This window comes from Triticum dicoccoides, chromosome 2B (assembly GCF_002162155.2).
Source record: "Triticum dicoccoides isolate Atlit2015 ecotype Zavitan chromosome 2B, WEW_v2.0, whole genome shotgun sequence".
Classification (NCBI taxonomy): domain Eukaryota; kingdom Viridiplantae; phylum Streptophyta; class Magnoliopsida; order Poales; family Poaceae; genus Triticum; species Triticum dicoccoides.
Window position 1 is genome coordinate 199,321,945 of NC_041383.1, and position 19,891 is coordinate 199,341,835.

The window sequence follows — 19,891 nt, forward strand, 5'->3', positions numbered from 1 at the left end:
ATTGACACAAAATTGGCGATGCCTTAGCTACAATCTAGCTCCAGCTGGAGGATTGTGGCACATAATGATGCCTTAGCAACAATGCAACAATGGTCTTGTTTTTACCCTAAAAAAACCCAATGGTCTTGTTTCCCCTGGCTATTTGCATCCTATGGTACTACAGATAACTCAGCTAGTGCTGCGTATCGTCAGGCTTGTGATGGTGAAAGCATGTGTAAATAATTAGTGGAGTAAATAAATTGCAGAACCAAAACAGATCAACAACGGCATTCTGCCTGCAATCCGGTATTTATAGGACAGGCAGACTGAAACGGGTAGAATTCGGCGCAAAAACACATTTATTTATGTCAGGATTTTCTGTCCATTTACAAACCATGTCTATCTTTTGCACATTTGTCAGGAAAACAAACGGGTCAACCGTTTACATCATCTCAAACGCCATCTCAGGCATTCGTCGTTCATCGGAAAACTGAACCAAGGGGGTCTCTCTCATGACACCGTTCGTCGGCGGCACCCGATCTTGATCCACCGTTTGATGGACGTCCAGTAGCAAGTTTGGCCGGTGGCCACAATCACCGGGTCAGTCATTAGCTCCAAACTATCGGGCATTGCAGCAACTCCTCCTTGGTCGACGCCGCGCAGCTCGATGTGGGCCTCGACCCGGGCACTACGGCGTCACCTTTCTTTCTTGGCAGACGACGCGACAGTACACGAGGAACACCGTGAGGCCGCTAATGAACACGAGGTCGTTCTCGTACTCGTGGCGGTCCTCGAGGCGCTCCAACTTCTCATCTTCGTCGTGCAGTCGCACCAGCTGGCGATGCCGACACGGCCGAGCACAATCCTCGCGTGCTCCGTGTGCGGCGTGTCGCTGTTCCTGAACAGCGCGAGCACGCAACACACGCTCTGGGTCGTGAGCCCGTGGTCCGCGTCTGGCCACACCGACGCGTGCCATGCTTGCTGGGACACGAGCCTCGCGAGCTCTCTGGCCTCGACGGACACCCCGACGACGTCCGTCGGTAGCACGTCCATGGCCATGGCCACCGAGCCGAGGACCACCTGGAGCTCGGAGGCGACTAGGTCGGTGTTCACACTATTAGGAAAAGGCCTGCTAATGGCGCATCAGTTTTGCCTACTAATGGCGCACTACTGGTGCGCCACTAGCACCACGCCACTAGTATTAAATACTAATGGCGCATCACTGGTGCGCCATAGTATCTGGTATACTAATGGCGCACCACGCAGTGCGCCATTAGTATAGCCCAACATGCATCATTAGTATGCCTCCCAGGGGGCCATATTTACCCATGTGCTTTGGCATACTAATGGCGTGATGCGCCATTAGTATCATTTCTACAGTGCGTCATTAGAGTGTTGAGTGGTGCGCCATTAGTATGAATATTAGGGATTATTTTTTTTCTTTTCTGATATTTGCATAGGTTACAAAATATATTATTGGACAGAATATAGACAGCACAACACAACAACAGCAGATTCATCGAATACAATAGAAGATTAGTCTCCGAAAACAATTCATCATATTAGTCTCCGAATTCAAAAGACCGAACAAAGATAGAACATTACAAGTCTCGAGACCGCGAGTAGCGAGTTTGTCTTCACATTACAAGTTGATATCGATCATCTAAACTACCATCACATAGAAGAGAGCTGTGGTCATCACGATGAGCATCATCGCGATGAAACTGGTCTTCATCCGGTTCCTCCAACACTCCCTCCTCTCTCCCGCTAGATAGCGCGCGTATCTAGATTCCGCCTCCGCCCTAGTGGTGTACCCTTTGTAACTGTTACCGTTGAAATGGTGAACCTGTCTCCAACACTCCTCCCAGTCGTCGTAGACTCTGGGAACCTTACCCTTGTACACGGCATACGACGGCATCTCTATGCACTAGCCAAACAACAGACAATACATAAGCAATATATAAGTATGCAATAAAAGGATCGGAAGAGAAAAGCAAGACATTAATAGCATGATTCATGGTCCTACTAATAAATAGCATCGATTACATCTAAGTTGAACGACTATCCAAACCAAAGAGACATACAAGTTCATTAAAGTTTAATTACAACATGAGCTAATCGATGTTTCAGAACTACACATAGCATCACTACTTTCGACTTGACTCATGGGACCAGAGTGTGGATGAAGCCGCCGTCTTTCGTGATGGTCATGAAGTCGCGGGTGTTGTCAGCCTGCATTTGTAGCGTTGTGTCTAAATCACTGTTGGACGGTTGATATCTGAGGTAGAACTGCCCCGAGGTACGAAGGACATCTTGATGAATGATTTCTGCAAACTCCGACTGGATGCGAAAGAATTCTTGTCGGGTCCTGGATTGCTGCCAAGCTTGCGGCCCAATCTTTGAGATTATTTGGTAGCAGAAGGTGATTATGGCCCCGTATGATCGCCCGCATGTGATGGAGGGTGTAGTAGGCATCCTTCTAACCACCAGGCGGCTGCTTGACGCAGGGGAACTTCGTATTGTAGGTGAACACGTGCCTGCTGTACCTACAAACTGGCCTCTTAAAGGTGCTTCTAGATGTGGCGTAGCCGGGGAGAGCATCATCAAGAACTTTCTTGATATTTGTGTAGTCTATCTTGGAGTCACGGTCCGGGTCGAAATACGTGGCCATGGAATATTTTGGGCATAAGAGGATGAGTGTGCAATGTGTGTCACTGCACAAAACACGGAATGTTAGAAAAAAAAGAATGATCAAAATCTAAGAAATCATATGTTACGGGGCAGTTAGGGGATGACTTACTCGGGAAAGTAAGGCACGAGAAAGTTATCCTTATCTAGGTTTGCCAGAATGACGCCTTCGAGGTGTGAACTCGCGACTTGCCGGTCCCCAGCGCTGCCCAAGATCTTGGCACGCATGTAGAAGGGGTCGACTATCCCGATGTCCGGGGTCTTGTCTCTAATGATCCGCATCTCCATACTCAGCGAAAATAGCCGAACGAAGGTGTAGTGCAACGGATGAAGGTTAAACATAGCAAAGATGTCATCAAACTGCAGGACGATCGTACCCCCGATGGCGCTATCCACAAAGCCCTTGCCCTCTGGCACCTTGGCCACGAAAACCGGGTATGCCATATCATTCTGGGAGAGACGCTGCTTCTCCAAAGAAAGAACACTGTCATGCAGACTCCGCATAGCACCGGTTGCAGCATTGAGCATATTTGTCGGTAGCATTGCCCTACCCGCCACATGCACCCTCCTCGAGATATCCTTAGGTGAAGGTGGTCCGTCCTGAGCACGGATCGTACTCGGTGCCAGATGGCTCGCGCCGGCGCCCTTGTTAGTCTTTCATTTCTGTCCCTTCTTCTTGATCTGCTGTAATGGGATCGAGTTCTGCTCACAGACCGCCTTCATGAGCGTGTTGGGGCTGATAATATTTCGCATCTCGGCTATCTGAGGCTCGGTGAAGGCGGCAGCTGGAGGCGTCTCCTGAGAACTGAACGCCAGACGACGCCTGTTGCAATTGGGTTTCTCTGCCGTACCAGCTAGATCGCGGTCGTCTTTTTCAGGGTTGGGTTCTTGAGAAGGAGGCCCGCAGAATTCGTCACCGTACCCATGTTCGGCAAAGTACTTATCGACGTTGGTAAATGTACCATCGTCATTGTTGTCGTCGTCCGGATCCTGTGCCATATGCATGTCTGGATCCTGTGCCATAGGGATTTCCGGCATGTCCGGTAGTGCCCATTGTCGTGGTTCTAAGCCTGACAGTAGAGTGGGGGGTAGGTATGGAGAGGCAAGGTCCTAGCTATGGAGAGGTTGTAAACACAAGGGATGTACGAGTTCAGGCCCTTCTCGGAAGAAGTAACAGCCCTACGTCTCGGAGCCCGGAGGCGGTCGAGTGGATTATGAGTATATGAATTACAAGGTGCCGAACCCTTCTACCTGTGGAGGGGGGTGGCTTATATAGAGTGCGCCAGGACCCCAGCCAGCCCACATAGGAGAGGGTTTAAGGTGAGTTAAGTCTGGGGCGTTACTGGTAACGCCCCACATAAAGTGCCTTTACTATCATAAAGTCTACTTAATTACAGGCCGTTGCAGTGCAGAGTGCCTCTTGACCTTCTGGTGGTCGAGTGAGTCTTCGTGGTCGAGTCCTTCAAGTCAGTCGAGTGTGTCCCTCGTTGGTCGACTGGAAGGCGACTTCTTCTAAGGGTGTCCTTGGGCAAGGTACTTAGATCAGGTCCATGACCCTACCCTAGGTACATAACCCCATCATTAGCCCCCGAATGGATTGAGGCTTCGAGTGAGGAAGGAGTTGATGTCGTTTCCGATTAACCTTTGCGCTCTGGTCGTGCGTTGTTCTGGACCAAAGAATCTCTTCGTCGACAGTGAGCAACTTGTCTTCAGTCGACTCGATCCATTCTCTTCTTGCGTCGAGTGATCTTTCGGGCTTCGATGATCTCCGAGCGACGGATCGCGGGAAACCCCGTGTCTGACAGACCAATCTGCTGTTCGCGGATTCTGCGGGATGCGAAATTTGGGGACGCGCGCGAAGCGGAGCGGACCGCGGCGTTCGGATGGGACGGGACATAGACGCCTCGATCTCCGCGCCGCTTTCTTCGCCACGTATCCCGTCTGCATAACTGTTCCTGGATATGATTAGATCGACCGGGCCCACCTGTCATCCACTCGGAAGGGACCTTATAAATGCGCCCGGCGAGGATTTCTGTACTGTGCCTCAGCATTCTCTCTCTCTCTCTCTGCTCCTTTCGTCCCCGTCCAGCGCGCTCGCTCTCGCCCCCGCACAACTTCCCCACGCGCATCTCGCCGGCAATCATGGCCAAGGAGAAGACGACGGCGCTGGAACGTGCGAAGAAGGCGTCGGCGTCGGAGAAGGCGAAGGGGAGATCTACCAGCCGCGGCGGGTCTTCGTCCAGATCCCGCCTGCCGAAGGGCTGGGTCCAAGGAGACTGGATCCAGTCGACCATCACAGAAAAAGACCTACTCGACATGGCCAACGAGGGCTTGATCCCTCATGGAGCTGCGAGGCTTCCGGGGAAGGAGTGGCAGCCCCAGCCAGAAGAGGGTGAGTGTGTGCTCTTGGCCACCCATGTTGATCGTGGATTTTCTTTGCCGCCGAGTATTTTCTTCCGTGGCTTCTTGAACTTCTTTGGAGCGCAGCTCCACCACTTTACCCCAAATTCTATCGCCTATCTTGCCGCATTTGTGTCCATGTGTGAGGGTTTCTTGGGCTGTCGACCGCACTGGGGTTTGTTCAAGCATATATTCACGTGTCGCTCTCAGACCGTGAAGAAGGCGAGCCCAGGTGATGAGAGAACCCGAGTCGTCCAAATGTGTGGGGGTCTGGGGATCCAGGTGAGGAATAAGAGCACATTCCCGCCCATGACCTTTCCCGAGTCAGTCAGAGGCTGGCAGTCGACCTGGTTCTACTGCCAGGACCAGTCGACGCCGGGGCAGTCGAGTGGACTCCCTCAGTTTACCATGGACCGAGTGAACAAGCCCTCCTCCCTGAAGTTGATTCCGGAGGAGAAAGCTGACGTGAAGATGTTGATGGAGCGCGTGGTGCAGTTGGTTCGGGAGGGAGTGACGGGCATGGACCTCCTGGAGGTCTTCCTCAGGCGTCGCATCCAGCCCCTTCAGTTCCGGAGCCACTGCATGTGGTTGTACTATGGGACCGAAGACGAGACTCGAGTCCATCCAGAAGCAGTCGACGATGTCACTCTGGAAAGATGGATGGCAGCCGTTACCGGAAAGAAGGACAACCCACGTGGAGCCAGAAGGATTCCTCCACTCGATCACAACAGCGATCCAAACAAGGTACGCTTGCTCTGCTCTCCATTGTGTCCTTGTCACATTCGTCTCTGTTTACCCTGCCGACTGGTCGATTGATCCTTGTCTTGATATCTTCCAGGCCCTCACCGAGCTGTACTCGATGCCCAATGGGGCACAAGCTCCGACCGAGGAGGGTGAGGCGAGTGGGGGCGAGAGCCAGGAGGAGGAGGAATGGGACTCGGACGTTGATGAGGATGATGATGACGATGATGATGATGACGGTGATGAAGATGACGCTGAAGACGAGGAGGAAGAGGAGGAGGAGGTCGTACCACCGCGTTCAGAAAGGCGGTCGAATCTTGTCCACGACCCTTCGACTGAACGTGGCAAGGGGGTTGTGACCGTTGCTCAGTCGACCAAGCGCCCTCGGACCACCTCTCCGGTGCCGACGGAAAAGGCGCCGAAGCAGCCCAGGGCGGCCTCGTCGAAGCCGATCAAGCTCCTGCCGAAGATGAAGGTGTCCATCCCCACCATATCAGGGTAATCGTTCTGCTCAAGTCTTCTTATTTTGTGTGAACTTTGTCTCTGGTCGACGCTGAAGTTAGTCGACTGATCCTTTGGAGTTGCAGTGCTGCTACTTCTGAAACCTCAGCCCGGGCTGATGACCACGAGATGGAGGACGCAGCAACTTCGAAACCAGGTACTGTATTCTTAACGCCGTTCTTAGTCGACTGACTCGCGATCTCTGATCCTGATGTCGACTAACTCGCGATCTCTGATCCTGAATCTTCTCCGTAGCTCCACCCAATACTGTTATCAATCTCCCTGATGATGATGAGGATGAAGAACCACTGAAGCGCAGGAGGAGTAGGAAAGCGTCCGCCAGTAAGGTGCCCCAGGATGTGACGGCGCCTGAGATTCTGATTGCGGAGGAAGAGAACACCACTCGACACACGGTGTCCTTCGCAGATCCATTGACGAGTGCTCAGCAGCCCTCCCTCTTCACGACGCACCACGTCCCAGAGGACCAAGCTGGCGCGGCGAAGGAAGCGATACGCCAGGCGGGAATCATGATGGAGCAGTTAAAGACCATCCGGGATGCGAACCAGGCAGCTTATGACGCCAGTTCTGCCCTTCAAAGCAATGTTCAGGTCAGTCGACCACTGTTTGTTCTGTTGGATATGCTACCAAAAACTTTTCCTTTCCGGAATTTATAGTAGTCACCCAGTGGGTGTGTCGATTAAACTCCGTGTTAGTGGGGGCACGCTGAGTGCACCCGCTGGGTGTAGTCCCCAAGGCTAAGGTCGACTGCTGGCAGTCGGCCTTAGGCTTTATGATGTCAGTCTTTCTGTCAGTCGACTATGTCGACTGGATTTCACAAACCGGTGGGGGCACGCTGAGTGCACCCACTGGGTGTAGTCCCCGAGACTGTGGTCGACTGCTTGCAGTTGATTACAGTCTTAAAGAATACATCTCTCTTTTTTTTGAGGTCGACTGGTCGACTTTGTCTTCAACAGAATTAGTGGGGGCACGCTGAGTGCACCCACTGGGTGTAGTCCCCGAGACTACGGTCGAATGCTTGTATTCGGCTGTAGTCTTAGAAACGTGTGTTTTTTTCCTTTTTCACTCGGAAGTGAATTATATTTGACATTTAGTCGATTGGTTCTTCGCAGAACTCTTGTGATCTTGTGGCTCGCTACTCTGAGCTAGAAAACAAGCACACTCAACTCGAGCTGAGCTTGAAGCTGGTTCAGGAGAAGCTGACGAAGGCAAAGGAGGAGACCGAAGGTATGTTTGGTGAGACCTTGACGACTGCTTTTCCCCTTGCTTGTTTCAAAATCTGACCTTGCTGTACCTTGCAGGTAAGGTAAGGGAGGCCCAACAGAAGAAAGACCTCGAACTAGCTGAGAAGATCAAGCTTGCTGACGAGAAGTTAGCTTCAGTCACCAAGCTTGAACAAGACAATACCAATCTGAAAGCTGCTCTTGGGATCGCCAACAAGGAGGTCAGTCGACTAAAAACTGATAAAGCTGCCCTGACCGACCAAGTCAGCAAATTGACTGGGAAGAAAACTGATCTGGAAGCCTTCCTGAGTGGTATTGCCAAGAAGCTGTTTCTTATGCTTGAAGGTAAACCTCTATGCTTGGCAAACATTTCCAATTGTGGTTTTTCCATTCGACCATCCCCTTGACTTAGTGATCATCCTTGCAGAATTTTGTCAAAACTTTGAAGAAGAAACTAGCCGGCTGGAGCCAAACCTCGACCCCGTCAATTCTCCGGTGAACGACGAAGTTGCCATGGATGTTTTCCGACTGGAGTCTCGTGTTGCAGCCGTCGTGGACTATCTCGCAAGGCTGAAGGCCGCCACATCTCGCATCGACTCGACGCTCTGGCCTGAGGAGACACTTCAGAATGACCTTGAGTCGCTGATGGCCCGCTTGAACACGATCCCTGGTCGAGTGCAGGAATGGAAGAAGTCCTCGGCTCGGTGTGGTGCAGATGTTGCTCTGTGTCTGGCCCGAGTCCACTGTAAAGATGCGCGAGAAGAGAAGCTGGCGGCTCTTCGGGTGGCCAACACCAAGAAACACGACTTCAGGTCCTTTATGGAAACTTTCCTTGCAGCTGCCACTCGGATCGCCGACGGAATTGACCTTGATGAATTCGTTGCTCCTTCCAGCCCTCCACAGGAGGGGTAAAAAACTTCTTCTGGCTCGACGCTTTAAATTTGCCTCGGTATGCCGAGTGGAATTGTAACCGATAAACCTTAACAGGCTTAACGCCTGAGCACTCTCGGTTCCTTTAGATATCGATTCAAACTTGAATTTGGTGCTTGAATACGATTGCCTTTGGCTCGAAATGTCTTTTGCAGGTTCAAAGCAAGGCGCCTTTACTGCAATCGACTTATTCTTTAGTCCACTTAGGCGAGCACTGGGCTGTGGCTAAGCCCCCGAGTGAGAGGTTTGCTCTTCACTCGGTAGGATTTTTATGACTTAGGCGAGTGCTTGGACTGCAGCTAAGCCTCCGAGTGAGAGGGTTGCTCTTCACTCGATAGGATTTTTATGACTTAGGCGAGTCCTTGGACTGCAGCTAAGCCTCCGAGTGAGAGGGTCGCTCTTCACTCGGTAGGATTTTGATAACTTAGGCGAGTGCTCGGACTGCAGCTAAGCCCCCGAGTGAGAGGGTCGCTCTTCACTCGGTAGGATTTTTGTAACTTAGGCGAGCACAGGGCTGCAGCTAAGCCTCCGAGTGAAAGTCTGGCTTACCACTCGGTAGGATTTTTATGACTTAGGCGAGTCCTTGGACTGCAGCTAAGCCTCCGAGTGAAAGTCTGGCTTACCACTTGGTAGGATTTTGATAACTTAGGCGAGTGCTTGGACTGCAGCTAAGCCCCCGAGTGAGAGGGTTGCTCTTCATTCGGTAGGATTTTTATAACCTAGGCGAGTGCTTGGACTGCAGCTAAGCCTCCGAGTGAAAGTCTGGCTTACCACTCGGTAGGATTTTGATAACTTAGGCGAGACGGATTCGCAGCTAAGCCTCCGAGTGGGAGTCTGGCTCACCACTCGGTAGGATTTTTTACAAACTTAGGCGAAACGGATTCGCAGCTAAGTCACCCACTGAGGGGGAATTTTTATTGGACAAAAATAAAAAGTGACAGAAATTATGGAGGAACTATGACACTATTATTTTGAGGTCCATGGACTACAGAAGTACTTTATTGCAACTCATCCTAGTGTTAAAACTTAAGTATAAAATGGGCGGAGTAGTTCCGCATTCCAAGCTCGGGGCTCGTCGATATTATGCTCGACGTTGTAAAGACGATACGCCCTGTTGTGGAGAACTTTGGTGACGATGAAGGGACCTTCCCAAGGAGGAGCAAGCTTGTGTGGTTTGTGCTGATCCACTCGGAGAACTAAATCTCCTTCCTGGAAGGCTCGACCTCTCACATTTCTGGCGTGGAAACGACGCAAATCTTGTTGGTAGATGGTCGACCGGATCAGAGCCATCTCCCTTTCTTCCTCTAAAAGGTCGACTGCGTCCTGCCGCGCTTGTTCAGCCTCTGCTTCGTTGTAGATTTCAACTCGAGGAGCATTGTGAAGAAGATCACTCGGCAAGACTGCTTCAGCTCCGTAGACCAAGAAGAATGGAGTTCTTTCGGTCGACCGATTAGGTGTGGTCCGCAGTCCCCAAAGTACTGAGGGAAGTTCATCGACCCAAGCTCCAGCCGTGTGTTTGAGATCACGCATCAGTCGAGGCTTCAATCCCTTAAGAATCAGTCCGTTAGCTCGCTCTGCTTGTCCATTCGACTGCGGATGGGCGACTGAAGCGTAGTCGACCCGTGTGCCTTGGGAGTTGCAGAAATCTCTGAATTCCTCTGAGTCAAAGTTCGACCCATTATCCGTAATGATGCTGTGCGGGACTCCATATCTGAATATTAGTTCCCTGATGAAGCTAACAGCAGTACCGGTGTCAAGGCTCTTGATTGGTTTAGCCTCGATCCACTTGGTGAACTTGTCGACTGCCACCAGTACATGTGTGAAGCCACTTCGTCCTGTTCTCAAAGGACCGACCATGTCCAGTCCCCATACTGCGAAAGGCCAGACGAGTGGGATGGTCTTCAGGGCCGACGCGGGCTTGTGCGACATATTCGAGTAGAACTGACATCCCTCGCACTTATCCACTATCTCTTTTGCCATCTCATTCGCCTTTGGCCAGTAAAATCCGGCTCGGTATGCTTTGGCCACGATGGTCCGAGAGGACGCATGATGACCACAGGTCCCCGAGTGGATATCATTGAGGATGAGTCGACCTTCTTCTGGTGTTATGCACTTCTGACCAACTCCAGTCGCGCTTTCTCTGTACAATTGTCCTTTGATTACGGTAAAGGCCTTAGATCGACGGACGATCTGTCGAGCCTCTTCCTCATCCTCCGGGAGCTCTTTTCTCAGGATATACGCGACGTATGGAACTGTCCAGTCGGGAATGACCACCAAGACCTCCATGATCAAGTTGACCACCGCTGGGACTTCAACCTCAGTCGGATCCGTGGCACTCTTGGGCTGTGGAGTTTCTTCGGTGAAAGGATCTTCTTTGACTGACGGAGTGTGTATATGCTCCAAGAACACACCACTCGGAATGGCTTCTCTCTTGGAACCTATCTTTGCTAGATCATCAGCTGCTTGATTTTTCAGTCGGGGTATATGATGGAGCTCCAACCCCTCGAACTTCTTTTCCAGCTTCCTCACTGCACTGCAGTATCCAGTCATGGCTGGGCTTCTCACGTCCCACTCTTTCATCACCTGGTTGACCACTAAATCCGAGTCGCCATAGACCATCAGGCGACGGACGCCGAGTGAAATGGCCATGCGCAACCCATATAAGAGGGCCTCATATTCTGCCTCATTGTTGGAGGAATCAAAGTGAATCTGGAGCACATATCTGAGCTTATCTCCTCTGGGGGAAACCAGGACAACCCCAGCACCGGAACCATTCAACATCTTAGAGCCATCAAAGAACATGGTCCAATGCTCCGAATAAACTTCAGTCGGCTGCTGTTGTTCAATCAACTCGGCGAGGAAATCTGCTATTGCCTGGGACTTAATGGCTTTCTTTGCCTCAAACTTGATATCAAGGGGAAGAAGTTCAATCGCCCATTTGGCCACTCGACCAGTTGCATCTCTGTTGTGCAAAATCTCTGATAGTGGAGCGTCGCTGACGACTGTGATGGAATGATCAGAAAAATAATGAGCAACCTTCTTTGTGGTCATGTATATTCCATACACAAGCTTCTGATAATGAGGATATCTCTGCTTGGATGGAGTCAAGACTTCAGACAAATAATACACTGGGCGCTGAACTTTGAGAGCTTTTCCTTCTTCTTCCCGCTCGACCGTAAGCACAGTACTGACGACTTGTCCTGTGGCTGCGATATAGAGCAACAGAGGCTCTTTGCTGATTGGAGCAGCAAGCACCGGCTGGGTGGAGAGCAGAGCTTTTAGCTCGGCAAACGCTGCATCAGCTTCTGGAGTCCACTCGAACTTGTCTGTCTTCTTCATCAGTCGGTAAAGAGGCAATGCCTTTTCACCGAGTCGTGAGATGAATCGACTTAATGCGGCCAAGCATCCAGTAAGCTTCTGGACATCGTGTACTCGCACAGGGCGTTTCATTCGAAGAATAGTGCCAATCTTCTCTGGGTTAGCGTCGATTCCCCGTTCGGAAACGAGAAAACCGAGTAACTTGCCACCAGGAACTCCAAATGTGCACTTTGATGGATTGAGCTTGATATCATATCTTCTGAGGTTGGCAAATGTTTCGGCGAGATCAGCGAGCAGGTCAGAACCTTTTCGTGACTTGACAACAATATCAGCCATATATGCTTCCACATTCCGACTGATTTGAGTGAGTAGACACTTCTGAATCATTCGCATAAATGTGGCTCCGGCATTCTTGAGGCCGAATGGCATGGTGATATAGCAGAAGCACCCGAATGGAGTGATGAAAGCTGTTTTTACCTCGTCGGGTCCGTACAGACGGATCTGGTGGTACCCGGAGTAGGCATCTAAAAAAGATAGCCTGTCGCATCCCGTGGTCGAGTCAACAATTTGATCTATGCGAGGGAGAGGAAAATGATCTTTCGGGCAGGCCCGGTTGATGTGCTTGAAATCAATGCACATTCGGAGCGACTTGTCCTTCTTAGGAACCATGACGACATTAGCAAGCCACTCGGAGTGGTATATCTCTCGGATAAATCCTGCCGCCAACAGTCGAGCCACTTCTTCACCAATGGCTTTTCTCTTCTGGACAGCGGACCGCCGGAGATGCTCTTTGACTGGTTTTGCAGATGAGTCGACTCTTAGGCGATGCTCAGCCAGTCCCCTGGGAACACCTGGCATGTCAGCGGGCTTCCATGCAAAAATGTCCCAGTTCTCACGGAGGAACTGGATGAGCGCTTCTTCCTATTTTGGGTCGAGTGTTGTGGAGATGTGGGTCGGAGCTGCATCGGGGTCGGTCGGGTGAATGTGAACAGGCTTCGTCTCACCAGACGACTGGAATGCAGACTCTGTGGCGGGTTTCTTTGATCGCAGCAAGTCACTCGGATCTGCGTTTTGCTTGTATTCCTCGAACTCGACCGCTGTCACCTGGGAATCGGCAATCTTGGAGCCCTTCTGAAAGCACTCTTCTGCCTTTTTCCTATCGCCAGTGACAGTGATCACTCCTTTGGGGCCGGGCATCTTCAATTTGAGGTACACGTAACATGGTCGAGCCATGAACCGTGCGTAAGCTGGTCTCCCCAAAATGGCATGATATGCACTCTGAAAATCCACGACCTCAAACGTCAACTTTTCTTTGTGAAAATGTTTCGAATCACCAAACACCACGTCCAAAGCTATTTGGCCGAGTGACTCGGCTTTCTTCCCTGGTATAACTCCATGAAAGCTCATGTTACTAGTGCTCAGTCGGGACATCGGAATGCCCATTCCTTTCAGTGTGTCTGCATACAACAAATTCAGCCCGCTTCCACCATCCATCAGCACCTTTGTCAGTCGAGTGCCTTCGACAACCGGATCGACCACCAAAGCTTGCCTCCCAGGGGTGGCAATATGAGTCGGGTGATCAGATTGGTCGAATGTGATGGGTATTTGAGACCATTTCAGATAATTTGCTTTTGCTGGGGCAACCATGTTCACCTCTCGGTTAATGACTTTCAGTCGACTCCTGCTTTCCACATCTGCAAAGATCATCAGAGTGGAGTTGATATGCGGATATCCTTCCTCACTGTCCTCCTTGTCTTCTGCCTTGTCCGACTCCTTCTCCTTGTCCTTAGACTGTTTTCCCTGAAACTGCTGGATCAGGAGTCGACATTGGCGAGTGGTGTGCTTTGGGTAGATGATATTCCCCTCTTCGTCTTTCTTCGTGTGGATGTGACATGGCATATCCATTACGTCGTTCCCTTCTTTATCCTTTACCTTCTTGGGGTTCCAGGATCCTTTTGGTTTCCCCTTAAACTTTCCCTAAGTCACGGCTAGAGCCTCTCCAGGAGCTGCCGGTTCAGCCTTCCGCTTCTGTTTCCGACTGGTGTTTCCTTTTTCCGACTGACTCGGCTTGTGCTTGCCGCTTCGGAGTCGGTCTTCTTCTTCGCCATTGGCGTACTTGGTAGCAATCTCCATCATCCGACTCAAGGTCATGTCACCGGTTCGACCAAACTTCAAACTCAGTTCTCTGTTCTTGACGCCATCTTTGAAGGCGCAGACTGCCTGATGATCAGACACATTCTCCACAGTGTGGTGCAAAGTGATCCACCTCTGAATATACTCTCTGAGAGTCTCATTAGCCTTCTGCACGCAGACTTGCAACTCTGTCAATCCAGCTGGTCGCTTGTAAGTTCCTTCAAACGTTCTGATGAACACTCGGGACAGATCCTCCCAAGTGTAAATGCTGCTAGGAGGTAATTGAGTCAACCATGCCCTAGCAGAACCTTCCAGCATGAGGGGTAAATGCTTCATGGCCACCTCGTCGCTCCCACCACCAATCTGAACTGCCACTCGGTAGTCCTCAAATCAAGTTCCAGGCTTAGACTCACCAGTGAACTTGCTGACTCCTGTTGCCAACCTGAAATTGGGAGGGATAACTGCGGCTCTGATAGCTCCGCTGAAACATCCAGGACCAGAAACATGCACTCGACTGCTTGTGGGTACATCTCTGTCGAGTCCGCCTCGATGGGCTCTGTTCCGGTCGACCAAACCTTGCACGATAATGGATCGCGCGTCGAAGCCTGGTTCTCTGGGGTCGACTGGAACCCTTCGCCCTGTACTGTACTGACGCCTATCATCTTGCTGCCAAGGAGCGTAAGACCCACCCCTCGGAGGGGAATTGGGCACTCGACGCCTATCATCTCGGTCGAGTCGGTTGCCATATTGATCTCGCCGATTCTCGCGCCCTTCACGCCGCGGAGGCGATCTGGGGCTATGAGCCGACTGAACCGTATTCGCAGTGACGGATCGACTGTGAATTCTGTTGCGCGACTGAGACACGGCTGAATTCTGATCTCCTGCTGCTCGGAGTAGATCCCTGATCTGCAGCAAACCCCTGCCAACTTCCGACTGCGAAGGCTGGATGGACTCTGCTATACGGGTCGCAGCTGCTAAATTCTGGATTGGGGTTCGATATACCTGAGTCGGTGGGAAGAGTTGACGTCTACTGGTGTTGGGAACTCGTTGCCGCACGCGCTCGTCGAGGGCTCGCTGAAGATTCTCCAGTCGAGTGCGTTCGGCCAAATTGGCCAGACGTGCCTCCTCCAAGGCACGAGCCTCGGGGGTTTCTCCTGCGATGGGAGTACGCAGGGGATCCACGTTCCTGTGGCGAAGTTCCTCTCTTTGCAGAGAGTCGAGTGGCTCGGGCTGGTACTCTTCGTAGCCTCCTGCAGGGTCGCCGCCGTCACCTGCTCCACCATCACGGGCGAAGCCAGGGGGACTGTGGGGCCCGTCGACCATCAAGATTTCCGCCGCTGGATCACTGCTACCGCACTCGGATGCAGTCTCTACGGAGCCAGTCGACAGATCGAACAAGCCGTAGAGAGATTCGTCGGGCTCGATTGCCGCAACTTGGGTGGTGGCCGATTGGCGAGCCACCGCGTGCCTCACCCATCGCTGAAGCCTCGACCGGCCCGAGCGCTTGCGCTGGCGGGAGACCGGGAGGGTGGACGATGGAGGAGCCGACCGATACTGGGTCGACGGTTGCCGCAGCAGAACGCCGCGGACACATGCGCGAAAATGCGTCGCACCGCGGACGGGGAGCGCATCAACGTCGAGTGGAGCCTCATGGAGCCACGCGGAGTCGTCGGCGATGAAGGTGAGAGTGCCGAGACGGATCTCTTGACCCCCGACCAAAACTCCAGCAGACACCATGATGAAAGTACTCGGAAGAATCGCAACTTCTCCACAAAAATCGCTAAAACACCTGCCCCACGGTGGGCGCCAACTGTCGTGGTTCTAAGCCTGACAGTAGAGTGGGGGGTAGGTATGGAGAGGCAAGGTCTTAGCTATGGAGAGGTTGTAAACACAAGGGATGTACGAGTTCAGGCCCTTCTCGGAAGAAGTAACAGCCCTACGTCTCGGAGCCCGGAGGCGGTCGAGTGGATTATGAGTATATGAGTTACAAGGTGCCGAACCCTTCTACCTGTGGAGGGGGGTGGCTTATATAGAGTGCGCCAGGACCCCAGCCAGCCCACGTAGGAGAGGGTTTAAGGTGAGTTAAGTCTGGGGCGTTACTGGTAACGCCCCACATAAAGTGCCTTTACTATCATAAAGTCTACTTAATTACAGGCCGTTGCAGTGCAGAGTGCCTCTTGACCTTCTGGTGGTCGAGTGAGTCTTCGTGGTCGAGTCCTTCAAGTCAGTCGAGTGTGTCCCTCGTTGGTCGACTGGAAGGCGACTTCTTCTAAGGGTGTCCTTGGGTAAGGTACTTAGATCAGGTCCATGACCCTACCCTAGGTACATAACCCCATCACCCATGAAATACAATCGAGAAATGAAGGCTACAATTTAAATACAATCGATCTTAGCTAGCTATCTATTCACAATCTTCTTGCCCTTATTTTTCATAAATGGAGTTCTTCTCTTGAACGGACGTCCTTTAGGTAGGGTGGTCCTACTTCTTCTTGTGGTGTATACTGATACTTCATCGTCATCGTCATGTTCCATCTTCGGGTCGCCGTACTTGTCGAAGTCTTGCTCATTGGCGACTCCATCCATTCCGATGATCTTCCTTTTGCCTCTCCTCACAACAACACGACTGGGCTTTGACGGGTCGGTAATGAAGAAGCATTGGTCCACTTGGGAAGCCAGTACCCATGGCTCATTTTTCGCGGTGACGTTCGCGCCCGCGGTCTTGGATTTGGCTTCGGGTATAACCATGGTGGTGAAATACCGGTCTTCTTTTATCTCTTGGCCCATCTGACATGGAACATCGGGACCTTCTCTCCAGCGTAGCTCAGCTCCCAGATCTCCTTGATCCTTCCGTAGTATCTGTACTTGTCGTTACCGGTGTAGGATTCCATTGTTACCCCGGAGTTCTGATAACCATCGCTCTTCATGTCCTTGTCCTCGGTGTAGAATGTGTAGCCGTTGATATCGTACGCCTCATAGGTCATCAGGTTGTGCTCGGCGCCCTGTGACAAGGCTTCTTTCCCGGCTCTAGTGCCTTTTGCTTCTTTCCCGGCAGTGGGCAATCTTTCCAATTTTTCAACAGCTCGTCTATTTCCTCGGTGCTTCTCGTACGCGGGTGTCTTCGGGGTTCGGTTTCACCATCGAACAGATCCTTGCGTTTCCTCCACGGGTTATCGTCGCGAAGCCACCTTTGATGTCCCATGAACACGGTTTTCGAAGACCCAGGATCCCTATCTAGCTGGTGATACATTGTGTCATCCATGCACCTGACGCATCCTGAAAATCCGTGGACCACCTGCCCCGCGAGATATCTGTAACCGAGATAGTCGTGCACCATCGTGAGCAGTGCGGCTCTCATAGGGAAATATTCTTTCTCTGCGGCGTCCCACGTATTGGCTGACATTTTCCACAGATGTCTAGCTCCTCTTTCAGCAGCCCCAGATACAGATTGATGTCATTCCCTGGTTGTTTCAGCTCTTCAATTAGCATACTCATGTGAATGTACTTCCTCTTCATGCACAACCAGGGGGAAGGTTGTACATCCACACAAACACAGGCCAGGTGCTATGTGTGCTTCTCTGGCTGCCAAACGGATTGACTCCATCGGTGCTCGCGCCCAGCACGATGTTCCTTGGATCCTTCCCAAATTATGGGTGTTCGAAGTTCAACGCTTGCCACTGGCTCCCACCCTTAGGGTGACTCAGCATCTTGTCTTTTTTATTTATCTCCAGATCATTTGCGTCATCTTCTCGCTTCTTTTCCTCCCTATCCGCGTGCCAACGTAGGAGCTTTGCTACCTTAGGGTCCGCGAAATACCGCTGCAGACGAGGAGTGATCAGAAAGTACCACACCACTTTTTGAGGAGCTTTCTTCCTCTTCTTGTATCGAGTGACGCCGCACACCGGACATATGGTAGACTCCGCGTGCTCATCCCGATAAATGATGCAATTGTTCATGCACACATGGTATTTCACATGCGGTAAATCCAGAGGACACACGATTTTCTTCGCCTCCTCGAAACTGGTCGGACACTTGTTCCCCTTGGGAAGACGTTTGTGCCAGAATGACATGTTCTTGTCGAAGCATGCATTGGTCATTTTGTGTTTTACCTTCATCTCCAGAGCCATGAGCTTTACTTTCAGGCGGGTATCCTCGGGCCTGCATCCTTCATGCAATGGAGTAACCGCGTCTATCTCCAGTTGATCCAGCTTCGCTTTCTCTCGGGTGGCAGCTCTTGCGTTATCCGTCTGCTTGAGAAGCAGCTCTTGAATATGAGGGTCCTGCACCTAGCCCATCGATGGTCCATCGTTGTCTGCTCCGGCATCTTCATCTTCATGATCATGCCCTTCATCTGCTCCGGCATCTTCCTCATCATCATGTCCTGCATCTTCTACATGATTACTGTGTACAACATCACCGTCGTGATCATGTCCTGCAGATTCTTCGCCTTCTCGCCCGCTCGAGCCGCGGTGGTTGTCTTGTTTCCCTTCCTAATTTCTTGCCCGGCCCCCATGGATGACTTCATAGTCATCTTCATCACCTTGCCACCGATAGCCATCCATGAAACCACGCAAGAGCAGGTGGTCCCGCACCTGCCCGGAATCCGGGTCCATAATAAGGCTCTTCAGCTTGCATCTTCGACATGGACATCTTATCTCCGTCTCGTTCTTTTGAAGCATCTCGGCCTTCACGGAGCTCAAAAACCTATTCACGACGCCTTCGGTCATCGTGCGGACCATGGTCGCGTGCGGGATAGAGCAAAACGATATTTTAGAACCAAGAAAAAATTGGCATGACTTTCCCTAAAAATAGGACCAAAAAGAATGCATAGTGCCAAAATTCTCGCTGAAACGGAAATGAATCAACATTCCGGCAAAATATTGGCAACTATTGCATTTCAAATAATGCTACCTGCAAACACAAACATATATGCACCACAAACATATGCAACACCACAAACATACATAGATCTAGTAGTGTCATCAGCACACACAACATCGTCAAGCTCCTGTGCTCCCTCTCCCGAGCGGAGACCAAGCTCCTCGTCTACGAGTACATGGACATATCATCTATAGCCCTTTTTCCTAGTAGTGTCATCAGCACACACAACATCCTCAAGCTCACTATGCACGTGAGAGGCGAGGCCGGCCATGGAGACCGGGTGCTCGCCGTGGAATGCGTTGTCGCTGAGGTCGGCGGCCCCAAGGTGCGGAAGAGGCCTATGTCCTCGGGGACAGTGCGGGAGGAGCAACAGCAGCCGGACGGCGGCGTCGCGCGATGGGCAGAACGTAAATTCAACAATTTTGCAAAAACACCCCCGCATTCCCCCGAATCGATCGGCCCAGGGCGTCTAGTGATGAGCCGGCGGCCAAAGCCCGCGTGGACGCGCCAGTCAACCGCCAAATCATCACGTACGTAGAAGAAAAATTTATTTTGGACCGTAGATGACCACCTGAGACAAGTTCTAGGACTGTATTTTGGGTATTTGTAAGTACGAGGACTAATGCGGCCAATGCGACGAGTATGAGGACCTGTAGTGAATTTTTCTCTTATGTATACATGTATCGGTGGTTGAAGTGTAGCGACTTGGCACGCCGTACCACAACTACCTGGAGTGGGAGCGGGAGCGGGTGGTCCAGGGGCGAGCATGCGTAGGTGCGACGCTTGTGTGTATGAGCTGCACGCGGGCGTAGAAAGGCGCGGCCGGCTAGAGATCAGGTTAATCGGATGATATATCAAACAAAAACCTGGCCACGAGCATTCTACAAAAGAAAAAAAACGAGCGCGAAAAGGCGCCGGGCACCGGGAAGGCAAATCCTATTTGCCGCTCTGTGCGGCAAATTGTCGCCACGCCCAACAGAATAAGCGGACAAGGGACCTGACTTGTCCGGCCCGTTTAGCACGCGGGCGCTGATAAGCGCCGGCGCGCCGGCCCAAAGTTTTGGCCGGTCGCCGCGCACCCA

General features: G+C 51.7%; 1 pseudogene; it reads right to left on the bottom strand.

The window, feature by feature from the left end:
* Positions 1-489: 489 nt before the first annotated feature.
* On the bottom strand, positions 490-19,251 carry LOC119360774 (annotated as a pseudogene).
* Between the last annotated feature and the right edge of the window lie 640 nt (positions 19,252-19,891).